A 12,747-nucleotide genomic window follows, 5' to 3' on the forward strand; every position below is an offset into this window, starting at 1 on the left:
AGAGTTTCTTGAGTGATCCTTGGCTGTTTTTGTTAAAAGTGGTAGGTAGATGATGCCTCAAATGTGTTAAAGTTTGAGTTTCTGCAAAGCCCTGTGTCCATCAGTAAGATCAAAGCTCTTTCTGATTAAATTTTGATTGCAGTTATGCCTCTGTCACTGAGATTTTGTAGAAGATAAAATACATGCAAAAGGTGAGGTTGGGGAAAGCAACTTCAAATGCTTTCCACCACAGAATGATACGGTCTAGTCAGATGACTCAAGTCTTTCATGGAGAACATGACTAAATGTGTGTTATAGAGTGTGTCTGCTGTGAACAAACTGCTCAGGGGATTAGTAATTTTGAATAATCAATAAATGCTAATTTTATACCAGCTGTGGCAATGAACCAAGCTTCTTTGTTTCAGTTTAACTGTGGCTATAGTATGTGAAAGCTTCTGATTTCTTCCTCCTAGCTAGTTTTGAGTTTCATGTACAGCAGGACACCCTGCTTGCTGTTGAGAATACCTCTCCCTGCTCCCCACCTCCTGCCTTGCCTTTATCAATCCTGTTACTCTCCAACTGAAAAAGAAATATTGGCAGCATATGAAGGAGTTTGAGCCACTTCAGAAATAGTTGGTACTGAAGCACAGCTCCTCTTGGCAACTCGACTGCCTGTGCTGAGCTGGATGTTGATAGGGAGGGTCCTCTACACATCATGGAACTGATGCTACATTGAGTAAGTGGGTTGCACTGATAACACAACAGGCTCAAATGGGAAACCCCAACTTCCCAGGAGTCTTGGAAGTGATCATGGACTCGCCAGAGGGCTGAAACTTTGGAGTGTTGCCAGAGGAGGTGACACATGCTGAAGAGGCCCCGCTGTGTAAAAAAATTACCAGCAAATGAAAAGCAGTAAGCCCTGATGTATTGTGGGAAGATATCGGAGATGGAAAAACTTTTGTGGGGTCCTGCACAGCAAGTTGCTGAAACTGCTGATGGAAAAGGTGAACTAAGTTGGCAGAAGTGAAAGCCGTCTAGCTGGCTTTAGATGTTGCTGAATGAGAAGATCTCTGTACAGACTCATAGATGGTGGCAAATGCTCTGTGGTGGTGGCTACAGCAATGGAAGTGGACCAACTGGCAGTGTAAAGGTGGTAAAAGTATGTCATGTAGACGCACACCCAAGAGTTATGCCACTGAAGAACATCAGAACAATGAACTGGTGGACCAGGCTGCTAGAATTGAAGTCGCTCAGGTGGATCTGGACTGGGAGCATAAGGGTGAGCTATTTATAGCTTGACGGGGCTCGTGGCAGATCAGGATGTCTAGGAAAGGATGCAACATATGAATGGGCTTGTGATGGAGGAGTGGACTTGACCATTGATGCCGTTACACAGGTTATCCATGGATGTAAGATGTGCACCATAATCAAACAAGCTAAGCAGCTAAAAACTTTTTGGTATAGAGGATGATGGCTGAAATATCAATATGGGGAGGCCTGGCAGACGATTGATTATGTGATACTACCACAAACCTGCCATAGCAAGCACCATGTCCTTACAACGGTGGAAGCGCCTACTGGATGTTTGGAAACGCTCTGACCCATGCCACGGCTCAGAATACTATCTTGGGCCTTGAAAAGCAAGTTTTATGGTGTCATGGCACCCCAAAAGAATCAAATCAGACACTTCCAGAACAACCTCATTAATACCTGGGCTAAGGAGCATGGTATTGACTGGGTGTATCACATCCCCTATCATGCCCTAACTTCTGGTAAAACTGAACAATACGATGGACTGTTAAAAGTACCCTGAGAGCAATGGGTGCTAGGACATTCAAGTACTGGGATACAAACTTGGCAGAAGTCACTTGGCTAGTTAACACTAGAGGATCTGCCAGTTGACCTGGCCCTACCTAATCAAAACCCCTGCGAGCTGTGGAAGGAGATAAGGTCCCTGTTCTACATCTACAGAACTGGCTGGGAAAGACTGTCTGGGTTGCTCCTCCCTCAGGAAAGGGCAAACCCATTTGTGGCATTGTTTTTGCTCAAGGGACTTGAGTGCACTTGGTGGGGAATGCAGAAAGATGGAGAAGTCCAATGTGTACCTCAAGGTGATTTAATCCTGGGTGAAAATAACCTGTGATTTGAGTTGTATGTTGTCAGTGTTATGTCATGCTGTATGTCATCCCTGCTGTGGCTGCCGTATGTCAAAGGTAGTATAGCAGGAACTCCTTATTGCTAGGCAAGCTAGTGGCAAGGGGAGGAATTCGTTGCAATGTTAAACCCTGTAACCTGGCCCAAAGGGACCAGGGGTGGAGATTGTAATAGATAAACATTTAAATGGTTGTAACCCATTATTTGAGTTGTATATTATAAGAAGTACTACAGCAGAAACCACTTGAACCAATGAAGGACAAATCTCACGTGAAGCAGAGCAAATGCAGTAATGACCTGACTCCATGCAACACAACACCTCTTCTGTCCTGAGTGACCACAAGAACAGTTGGAGCCTGAAGTCACAGACTAAATGAACACAGTGAACATTTCATGGACATTTTACAAGGAGGTGGTCAACAGACTAAGGGAATGGTATCTGTGTGTGTATATATACTAACAGTTGGGAAAGGGGGGTGGTGGTGAATGAGGATGTATTGTGGTAGCGTGATGTAAGATGGTATGGAATTAAGGGCTGGGTGTCGCAAATACAGATTTGTGGATCCTGCTTACTACGCCAATTTGTTGCGGAAGAGTGTGAAATAAGAGAAGCAAAAGTATACATTTTACTAATATATTACAATGAGTTTCCAAAATTTGTTAGTAAATGCAGCAGTGATTTGACAAGATTTGATGGCAAAGTTCACTTGATTATTTACTGCACGGATGACAGGGTCAGACAAACTGTCAGGGGGACCCTCCTGTTGCGTCACAAGGTTCAGAAAGGACCCCCTTGCTTTCTAAACTCCTCAGGAGGCTAGGGGTGGCTGGATCCAATCCTAGTCCCAGACTTGTTCAACAGTTTATATCTAAAGGATTTTTGTGTACACAAGCAATTCTTTGTATCACTTTGCTAAGATTTCAAAGTTCAGCATGCTATTAGCTGCTTACCAAGCATCTGTTGCTGCAAGGAGTCTCTCAACCTCGAGGAATAACCTTGAAGAGGTGTCCTTTTTCAGTCTTTCCAAGACATAGTGTGTCTCTTCTGCATTATGATGAACGGTGATTACAGTTTTGTGTCCATTGCTTCGGATGCATTCTAGCGGTTGACACAGGTCATCATGTTGTAGTAGTTTCTTGACCAATGTAAGATTCATTCTGATGGGGTAGGCAATAAATCTTGACCCAATGTATAGATTGTAACAATTGATAAGACATAACAGGAGCCGAATAATTAGTCACATCCCATAACAGAAATATTTGAGTGACTGCAAGTATCTACAGTAATGTTAACTGTAAGTATAAAATTGCAAAGCGTTCTCATACAAACACATCCTTCTCCGATATATACGAGTACACTCTGGGGGGTTCATTGGGATGTATTTCAGTGTGATGACCATTTTGTTCGGTGTCAAGACTTGCACTTTGATGGTGTAACACTCACAAATAAATCCTGTTGTTCCCGTACACCGCGTGCATTAATATCAGTAGTTTGCCATTTGTTTCTATTTTGTTGGGCCCACACTCTGTTCTAATGGATAGAGTATAGTTTCATTGTGATTTAATCCTAACGCAATGTTTGGGTATATGGTATATACCAAAGCATTGTGTATTGTTGAGACAAAAGCTGTGGCCTTGTCATTGATGAGGTCATAAGTGAAATTGACTAAATATCACCAGGAGTGGAATTCTTTCTCAAATTTAGTTGCATTATCACAAATTATGTTTTGAATTTCAGTGGGTAAGGTGCCTTCTTCACCTTCTCTTATAATTGCTGCTACCATAGATTGCATCCATAGTTGGGCTTGGATACAACTGAGAGCCAGAGAGAGATTATTTTGGGCTGCACCAAGTGCATCTGCAATCAATTGGTGGTCCTTATATTAACTTTTTCCCACTGAGATAATATATCAGATATATCAGATAAGAGCCAGTTACCATGTCAAAAAGAAGGAAAAATACATTGTGCACTAATTCTGTGTTTTACGCCGTTGCTATTGGTAGCTTCCTAGGCAGATAGGCCATGACTTTTAGTTAAAGTCATAGGCACAGTACTAATGGATGGTAGATTAACCATCACAGGCTGTTCTGGCTGTAGTATTGTTGGATGTTCTCCTTCCCCAGTGAGTGGAGCACTAAGTTCAGTTTTACAAAGAATGCTCGGCTTACAGGGCTTCTAGTAGGCCCATATCAATCATGTAATTGATGGAGTGCTTTGGGAAGTCTTGTATCCCATTGAGTCTCCTGTGGTTTGAGACTCTCTTTTAATAAGCCATTAGCTCTTTCTACCACACCATTTTGATTGAGAGTAGTATGGGGTGTGCAATACCCATTTGATTCCCTGTTGTTTTGCCCAATCTTGCGCTTCCTTACACGAAAAATGTAAGCCATTATCGCTTTGGATAACATCAGGAGTAGGTAGATTTGAGAACCAAAACGATAATCCTCACACTGTTTGACCCATCAGCTTTCCGATGTTTAATCACCACAAGCAAGCTGGAGACTACTTCCACTCCTGCAAGAACGTATTGATATCCTTGCAGAGGATTTGAATGGTCTGATATAATCAATTTGCCATGTAGGCCATAAAGTTTTCCCTTCTTTGATATGTAGAGGTGGCGCTTTAGCAGGATGATCTGCTTGTAATTGAAATATACACTGGGGACATTCTGTAAGAATAGTTTCCACAAGTTTTCCTGTTTATAGGCCAGCCTTTACTTTGCGCAGCGAAGTGCTTCTTTACCTGTGTGGCCTAGGTTTTGATGTAACCATTCTCCCAGTTGATACCACTCAGGATCTAAGGTGATTGTCCTAATTTTAGTTAGCTCATCTACCTTTTGATTCTACTTCATGGCTGGTTGATCATCCTTAGCATGAGCTTTTTCTCATCCCATCTTGATCAGGCACTCTCCCCTGCCTCTGCGCATCCCTGTTGTCCCCAGAGGCACCTCACAAGACAGAAAACTGAGCTTTGGGCTGCTTCTATCAGGAATAGCTAAAACCTGAGGGCCAAGGAAGAATGGCCCTGCTCAAGGGGAGATGCTGCCATGCAGGAGAGTGCAAAGGGCTCCTGGGTGGCTCACTGTTTTTGGGGTAAGATGATTGGCTTATAGGCATACCTACATACCAGCTGCAGACGTTAATTTCTGACAAGTGTGGCTTGAGTCAGATATTCTGAAGTGGCTGCCAAGGGACGGTGAGGACCAGCAATAGGTTTTAGTGGTGGCACCTTTAGTGTGGGAGCAATCCTTCAACGTTTTCAGTTTTGGAGACTCGGCATGCTGAAAATGAGAGGGAGAGAACTTTGGGCTGTTTGGGAGGCTAAGCAGGCACAGAGCCCCGGTGTTGGTGGCTTGTGAAAGGCCTGCCGTTGGATCATGAAGACCATCAATATCTTTTAGTGGTGGCACCTTTTGTTTAGGAACAATCCCTGGACGTTTTCAGTTTTGGTCCTCCTCATTTGCAAGAATTAGTGAGACATTTTGGACTGCTAGCAGGTTAGGCAAGCCCTAGGCAAACATTCCACACGAGTCGTATCACAGCACACGAACGCTGTGGCTCTGTGCCTGCCTACCCACCCTTTGGTACCTAGAGACTGTCTCTGCCTTCTCTCTGGCAGAGTGCAACTCAAAAAATGAAAGTCCAGCAGCTGTTCCCACACTAGCCTTTTCACAGCTACACCAACACTGTGGCTCTGCGCTTGCCTAGCCTTGCAGGGACTCAACACTCCCTCTCACAATTTTCTCACTGTCATAGAGCGCAGCTCACAAAAAAGATAATGTCCAGCAATTGCTCCCTCACGAAAGGTACCAAGAGTAAAATCTACTGCTGGACCTCAACTTCCTTGTCAGATAGTTCTTAGGCAAGAAAACACGGTTCTATGTGCTTGCCTACTGTCTCCTGCAATCTTCTCACTATTGCCAGATCTCATCTGAATAAATGAAAACGTCCAGTGACTCTTCTGACACCAGGCATTTCCCAGCCACACCAACTCTGTGGCTCTGCTCTTCCCTAGCCCCACAATCATCCCAACACTCTCTCTCACTGTCATGTTGCTCTTGCAGAGTGCAGCTCAGAAAACAAAAATGTCCAGCAATTTTTTTTTCCTTACCAGCCCTTTCACAGCCAGACAAACAGTGTGGCTCTGCACTCGCCTAACCTCCCAGTGTCGGTGGGCTGTGAAGAGGCTTCCAAGGGAATGTTTGGGCAAAAAAGAGCTTTCCAACCTGGAACCTTTGTGTGGTAAGCCTCACTGGATGTTTTAATTTTGGAGCTGGTCTCTGCCTATAGTGAGAGTTAGGGGATTGTTAGGTGGTAAGCAAGATCTGAGTCCCAGTGTTGATGGAGTTTGAAGAGGCTGCAGAGGGAACATGAGGATCACGAAGAACTTTCACTCGTATATATTCTATGTGGGACCCCTTGCTGGACGTTTTCAATTTTGTAGTTGGGGGTCTCACTAGATTGAGAGCATAATCAGATCGTCAAGTGGGTAAGCAAGCACAGAGGCCCAGTATTCATGGGGTTTTGAGGAGGCTGCCAAAGCAAGGTGAGGGCAAGCAACAGCTTCAGTCCTGGGTCATTGCCATACCCATTCTGTGTAACAGGTCCCCCTGTGCCATCTGCTGCTGGTTGGGTCCCTGGCTCCCAGACTAACCTTGCTGAGGACCTCCCTTATGATGTACAAGGCTTTGTTCTTCACAGCTGCGGCATAGGCTGCAGTGCTGTGCAGGACAGGCCTACAACTCCCTGTGCTTGCAGCTGTGCCATGTTCACCCCTTTTGCCCTGAGCTGGTAGGACAATCTTGTGGCTGCTGGCTGTGGTGCCTATGGCTGTTTCCCTGTCCCTGCATAAGATGCAAAGCATGCTACTGGCAGCAGAGGCAGCTTGCAAAGGTGCTGGAAGCTCCTGGTGCTGCCACCTGCCTGGGGAGAGACAGCAAGGCTGGAGACTAGCTGTCTCCTCCTGCATCACCCTGCTGTGGAGTAGTGCCACCTTGCATTCCAGGCTGTCTATCTGCAAGAGAAGATGAGGAGAGAGGCTGAAAAACTGGCCTTTCTTCCCATGCCTCCATGTCCCAGGTGGAAGAGCTCGTGCAGCTGGGTTCCCTTGCCAGCCTGGTGGTGCTCAGCCCTGCAGATGGCTGCCACCCTGCTTGCAGAGCCAGCTGGGGAGGTGGCTGGTGCCCCCACAGCCCACGGCAGTTCTTGGGACCACCCCCGGCATATTCAGGCAGCCTACCAGGCACAGAACACGGGGCTCATCTTGCTACAGAAGCCAGGCCTGCCTGTCCCCTCCTGCCTGGCTTCTGCAGCTTGTGGGTCCAGGAATACATTTGGACCTGTCTCCCTCTGCAGCAGCTCCCAGCAGCCTGTGAGGTCCCTGGGGAGGAGAACCATGGCAGCCTGTCCCCATGGGTCTTCCTACCCTGCTGTGCTGCCTGTGGCTGCCTGAGCCTGGCTTTTGTGGGCAGGAGAAGGAATGAGATGGTGGTGTCTGCCTTAGCACAGTGGCCCCCACAGTGCCAGAAACCTTGACCCCATCACCAAGGCAACTCCATGCAGCCCTGTTCCACCAGCAGCCTCATTGTTCAACCCCATCCCTCACCTGGCACCTCTTCTGCAGTCTTAGCAGCCTGTCAGAGAAGATATTTCTCCATTCTTGTGCTCTGCCAGGTTGAGAGGGTCTCTGCTGACCTCCCCCATGAGGTCTCCAGATGAAGGAGAAGCTGACAAGTTGAAGTCTTCAGGTGTTGCTATGGTGAGAGGCTCGCTGTGCCCCTTGGCCTTGGGACCTTTGTTCTGAGGTAGAAGTCTACATGACAGCTGGCCTACTGGTGACAAACAGGGTACACCTGTCTCAAAGTGGGAAAAGGGTCTTTGCTCAGGAGTCAGCAGGGCTCAATGGAAGAGCTTTAAACTATTTGAAGGAGGAAAGGGATAAAACCAGGCTTTCTAAAGGTAACCCTTGGAGTGGCATGCCAGTGTTTGAGGGATTGTGTGCTAGTGAGCTCCTTCAGTCTGCTCCATGATGTCCTGAATACACTGCAGCACATTTGAAATATCTCTGTGATAATGCAGGCAGCACCTTAGGCATCTCAGTGGGGGTAGGGGATGGAGATCCACACATCAGCAAAGAATTAATTACTGGAGTTCGGCAATCTGCTTTGCATGCAAAATAAATCACTTATTTACACAACAGATTGGTGACCCATCTTCTTCGAGCAGGAACCTAGGGCCAAGCCCTTTTGAGGTGGCATCTGCATAACTCCTAACATGAACTAGGTAGTAACTGCATAATTATTGCAACAGGGGTCCCACATGGTAGTGGCCAAGACTGGGAGCTGTGGGTGGCTTTCATGGTCCCTTGGGAGCTCTAACATCCACACCAACAGGGAGATCTTGTGCTTACTCTACTACCTAACCCTCAGAGTTACCTAGCCCCTCACCCTGCCCTAGTTCATCTCCAAAATGGACAATGACCATCTAGGACTCACATACAGAAATGGCTAGGACTGAAAGCTGTTGGTGGCTCTCAGCTTCCCTTGGCAGCCCCACAAACACTGGGTCTCTGCCCTTGCTGTAACATTTATCTCTCTCCCTTTACAGAACCTGTTTCCAAAGCCAACAAGCATTACTGAATTCTCCCTCAGAGAAGTGGCCAGGACTGAAAGCTGTTGGTGGCCCTCAGCTTTCCTTGGTAGTCTTGTTACCGCCCCATCACCATGGGGACTATGTACTTGCTTTTCAACCTAGTCCCTCCTACCCCCTCATTGGACCCATCACCAAAACAGACACCCACCACCTAGGCCTCCCAGATAGAAGAGGCCAGGCAGGAAGAGGAAGACATCAACACCTTCAACACCTGTGTCAAACCTTTGGTCCCAGAGCTCTTCCAGGACCCCCATATGGCCTTCTAGGAGGGGCCTGGCTGGTCCAGTAGCATGAGCACAAAGGCAGCAGGAGAGGCAGCTGGCGATGTGAAGAGTGCATCTTCCATCCTGCAGGTCCCACAGACAACAAGGCAGCAGCTTCTGCCCTGGCTGGAGCTCCTGAGAAGAGGGGCATCAGGTTCCTCTCACCCTCAGGGAGAGACCAGCACAGCCCCTCTCACCCTAGCAGTATGTGAGGATGGAGAAGACATGGCTTCTCCCATATGTGTAGACCCTCAGGGAGAGGATATCACAGGCATTCTCACCCCGGCAGTATGCAACAGTGAAGAAGTGGCTTCTCCCATGTTGGGAGAGCTTCAAAGCGAGGCCAGCAGAACTCCTCTCATCCCAGCAGCATGCTGGGTTGGAGAATTGGCTTCTCCATTGACCCAGGACATTCTGGCAGATCCTGGCACAGCCCACCTTGCCTTAGCAGTGCTGGAGGAAGGAGGCACACGAGGGCTTCAGGTCAAAGGCTTCAGCCTTGCTTGGCAGTCCAGGGAGTCCAGGCAGTGGCCTGGAAGCTAGGGGGTGAGTGGTTCAATAATGGCAGCTCTGGGTGTGAGAGAGCCTACCTGCATTTCTCCAGGGGTAAGAGCACAGGGGTTGGCAATGGGACATGAAGTATTCTTCCCGCAAGTGTGGCATCTGCAGTCCTGCAAGCAGCAGAGGATAAGCCAGGGCCCTTGGCCAAGAAGAATGAGGGGCAAGACAACAGCAACAAAGAGCTGGTTTGCACATGTCCAGTTAGTGCAGCATGCATTTTCAGCAAGTTTATACCTATTCCAACTAGAGCAGCAGGTTTCTGCATTTTCAGTTTCTACACCGTTTTCACAAATGTGTGATTTAGATCGCTTAAAGAAACACTCTAAAAGATATCAGGAAAAGTGGTTTTATTGAAATATGATGTTGTAAAAGTGCAGCTGAACAAAGTTCAATGGTAAGGTTTACTCTATTACTGTAGTGCACAAAGGATAGAACTATTTTTCAAAACTACCAAGACAGAATCAAAGTTACCAAGACAAAAATCATAGTTAGCATAATATAAGGTTATGTGCGATATCAGCCACTTACCAAAGATCTGCCATTGGTGAAAGGTCTCTGTGTCGAGGAGAAACCTTGAGAGTTGTCCCCGTTCAAAGGGAGATCACTGCCATGCAGCCAAGCTGCTTAGCAGGGAGAGTTCAAAGAATGCTCGCTTAGACTGTCGTATTTATGGAATAAAGTGGTTGGCTTGTAGTCAAATTACATGAGATGGAAAAGGTAGGCATGAGACTCCTCGTACCCAACAACTTTGTTCCTTGATAAATGAGTCTTGGCAAAGATATTCATGTGTTAATGGCATGGCTGGTGGTCCAGGCTCGTATGTGTTGATGCTCACTGTGTGACTATGTTCCTTTGTGGGTTTTTAGAGAAGTTCTTGGCCTGACTACAGGTTAGGCCTTTACCTCCTTTGGAGCCTTCTACCAAACTACCACTAGTTTGGTTAAGGATTGGAGTACATCCATAACAGGTGCGAGTAGATGGAGACTAGCTCTGAAAGTCACTTCTGACAGGGTCTGCCAGGGCCCTTGGAAGGCACTGGTACATTTGCCTGGCAAGTCACTCACTTCCACGTCTGAGATTCCACAGGCCAACACAGATAAGAGCCGCCTTCTGCCACTGCTCAATTCCACCACCTCCTCCGGAGTGCTGCAACAAAGCAACACGTCCTTCTTTCTATCCCAGTCACTCTGGATTGCTCCATCTCTCTCAGGTCTGGAGGATGATCCTACACAGATACAACTGGTTGTGAGGGGAGAGTGGAGAGAGGAGAATTAGGGTAATAAAGGTAAAGAGAGGATCTCATGCAAAGGGGAGGTCCCATTTATTTGAAATATCTCTAAATACAGTGGTGCAACCCACTCAGATGCTTTTTTGAACAGATTTAATCCCTTCACAAACTCAGTATAATCCAGGCAAGCTTCTGGACTACTTTTTGCTCCCTTGGTAGAAAAGTCTTCTAGCTTGAAATCCAAGCACACTTTTGTAGCACTAGATATGGGCAAGAGTTTACATACAGTGTAAACCTTGGCCAAGAGTCGTAAACATGCCAATTGCCTGTTTCCACATGCTCTTATACACAGCCAAGTTGTTAGAAATCTTCGGTATCTGACTTAGGGGTGTCCTTGTGACCTCCTTGCTTGGACTGAGCTTTGTCATTTTCTTCATTACTTTTGCTCTGCAACAATGTGGTTGTCCCAGTAAGTGTCAAGTGTCCTTTGCTCTTCACCCAGCCATGTTATTTCTGAAATAAATCCTAACCTGCAGGCTTTACTGGGCAGGAAAGACAAACCAGGACTCATAGCACAACTGCTAGCTTCTTACCACAGCAGTAGTTAAATTGCACCTCAGAAATACAGCTGCTGCTTCTTCAATTATCTGAGATGAATTCTACAGGAGAATGAAGATGTATCCGTATTTATATTAAAACTGCATCGTTTCAAACTGGTCTCTACTAAGATTTGGTAGCAAGCAGCAGCTATAAACTAGTACCTTTTAGTTCATTGTTAGATCATTTTCAGGCTGCAGCAAAGGCCAGATACTCTCCAGGGGATGGGGAGCCAGGACCTGAGGGATTACCCAGCCAGAAGGGCAGGACCTCACCAGCCAGGACCCATCCTGCCACCCACAGTGAGGGAGAAGGGCAAGCCAGGGCAGTCAGTTTCTACCAAGAGCCTGGATCACTTGACATGTCCATGGTGACAAGGCAGGTTCAAGGTCAAGTTTAGGAAAAAAAAGCTCAGGATGTCTTGGTTTCAGATGGAATAAATTTACTTTTCCTCTGAGTAGCTAGTATAGTGCTGTGTTTTGGATTTAGTATGAGAATAATGTTGATAACACACCAATGTTTTAGTTGTTGCTAAGTAGTGCTTACACTAGTCAAGGACTTTTCATCTTCCCGTGCTGTGCCAGGAACACAACAAGCTGGGAGGGAGCACAGCCAGGAGAGCTGACCCAAACTGGCCAAAGGGATATTCCATACCATATGACATCATGTTTAGTGTATAAACTCAAGAGAGTCGGCCAGAGGGCAGCGATCGCTGTTCAGAGATGGGCTGGGCATCAGTCAGCTTGTGGTGAGCAGTTGTATTGTGCGTGTCACTTGTTTTGTATATTATTATTACTTTTACTACTACTGTTTTACTTTATTTCAATTATTAAACTGTTCCTATCTAAACCCATGAGTTTTCTCACTTTTACTCTTCTGATTCTCTCCCCATCCCTCCAGGGGGGTGTCCTGGTTTTGGCTGGAGTAGAGTTAAATTTCTTCACTGTAGCTGGTAGAGTGTGTTTTGGATTTTGTATGAGAATAGTGTTGATGGCACATTGATGTTTTAGTTATTGTTAAGTACTGGCTAACTGTTGCTAATTAGGGCTTCCATTAGCCAAAGACTTTTTCAGCCCCCTGTGCTCTGCCAGGTACACAAGAAGCTGGGAGGGAACACAGCCAAGGCAGCTGAGCCAAACTGACCAAATGGATACGCCATACCAAGGTCTCATAGTCTCAACTGGAGAAAACTGATACCCCGAAGAAAATAAAATTTTCTGCTAAATAATAACAATGAACGATGTGAGCTGGGCAAAACAGAATTTGACAGCCAGAGAAGGGAACTGAGAGATAGGGAAGCGCTTGTTTTATGAC

The sequence above is a fragment of the Phalacrocorax carbo genome, chromosome 11, assembly GCF_963921805.1.
Source record: "Phalacrocorax carbo chromosome 11, bPhaCar2.1, whole genome shotgun sequence".
Lineage (NCBI taxonomy): Eukaryota > Metazoa > Chordata > Aves > Suliformes > Phalacrocoracidae > Phalacrocorax > Phalacrocorax carbo.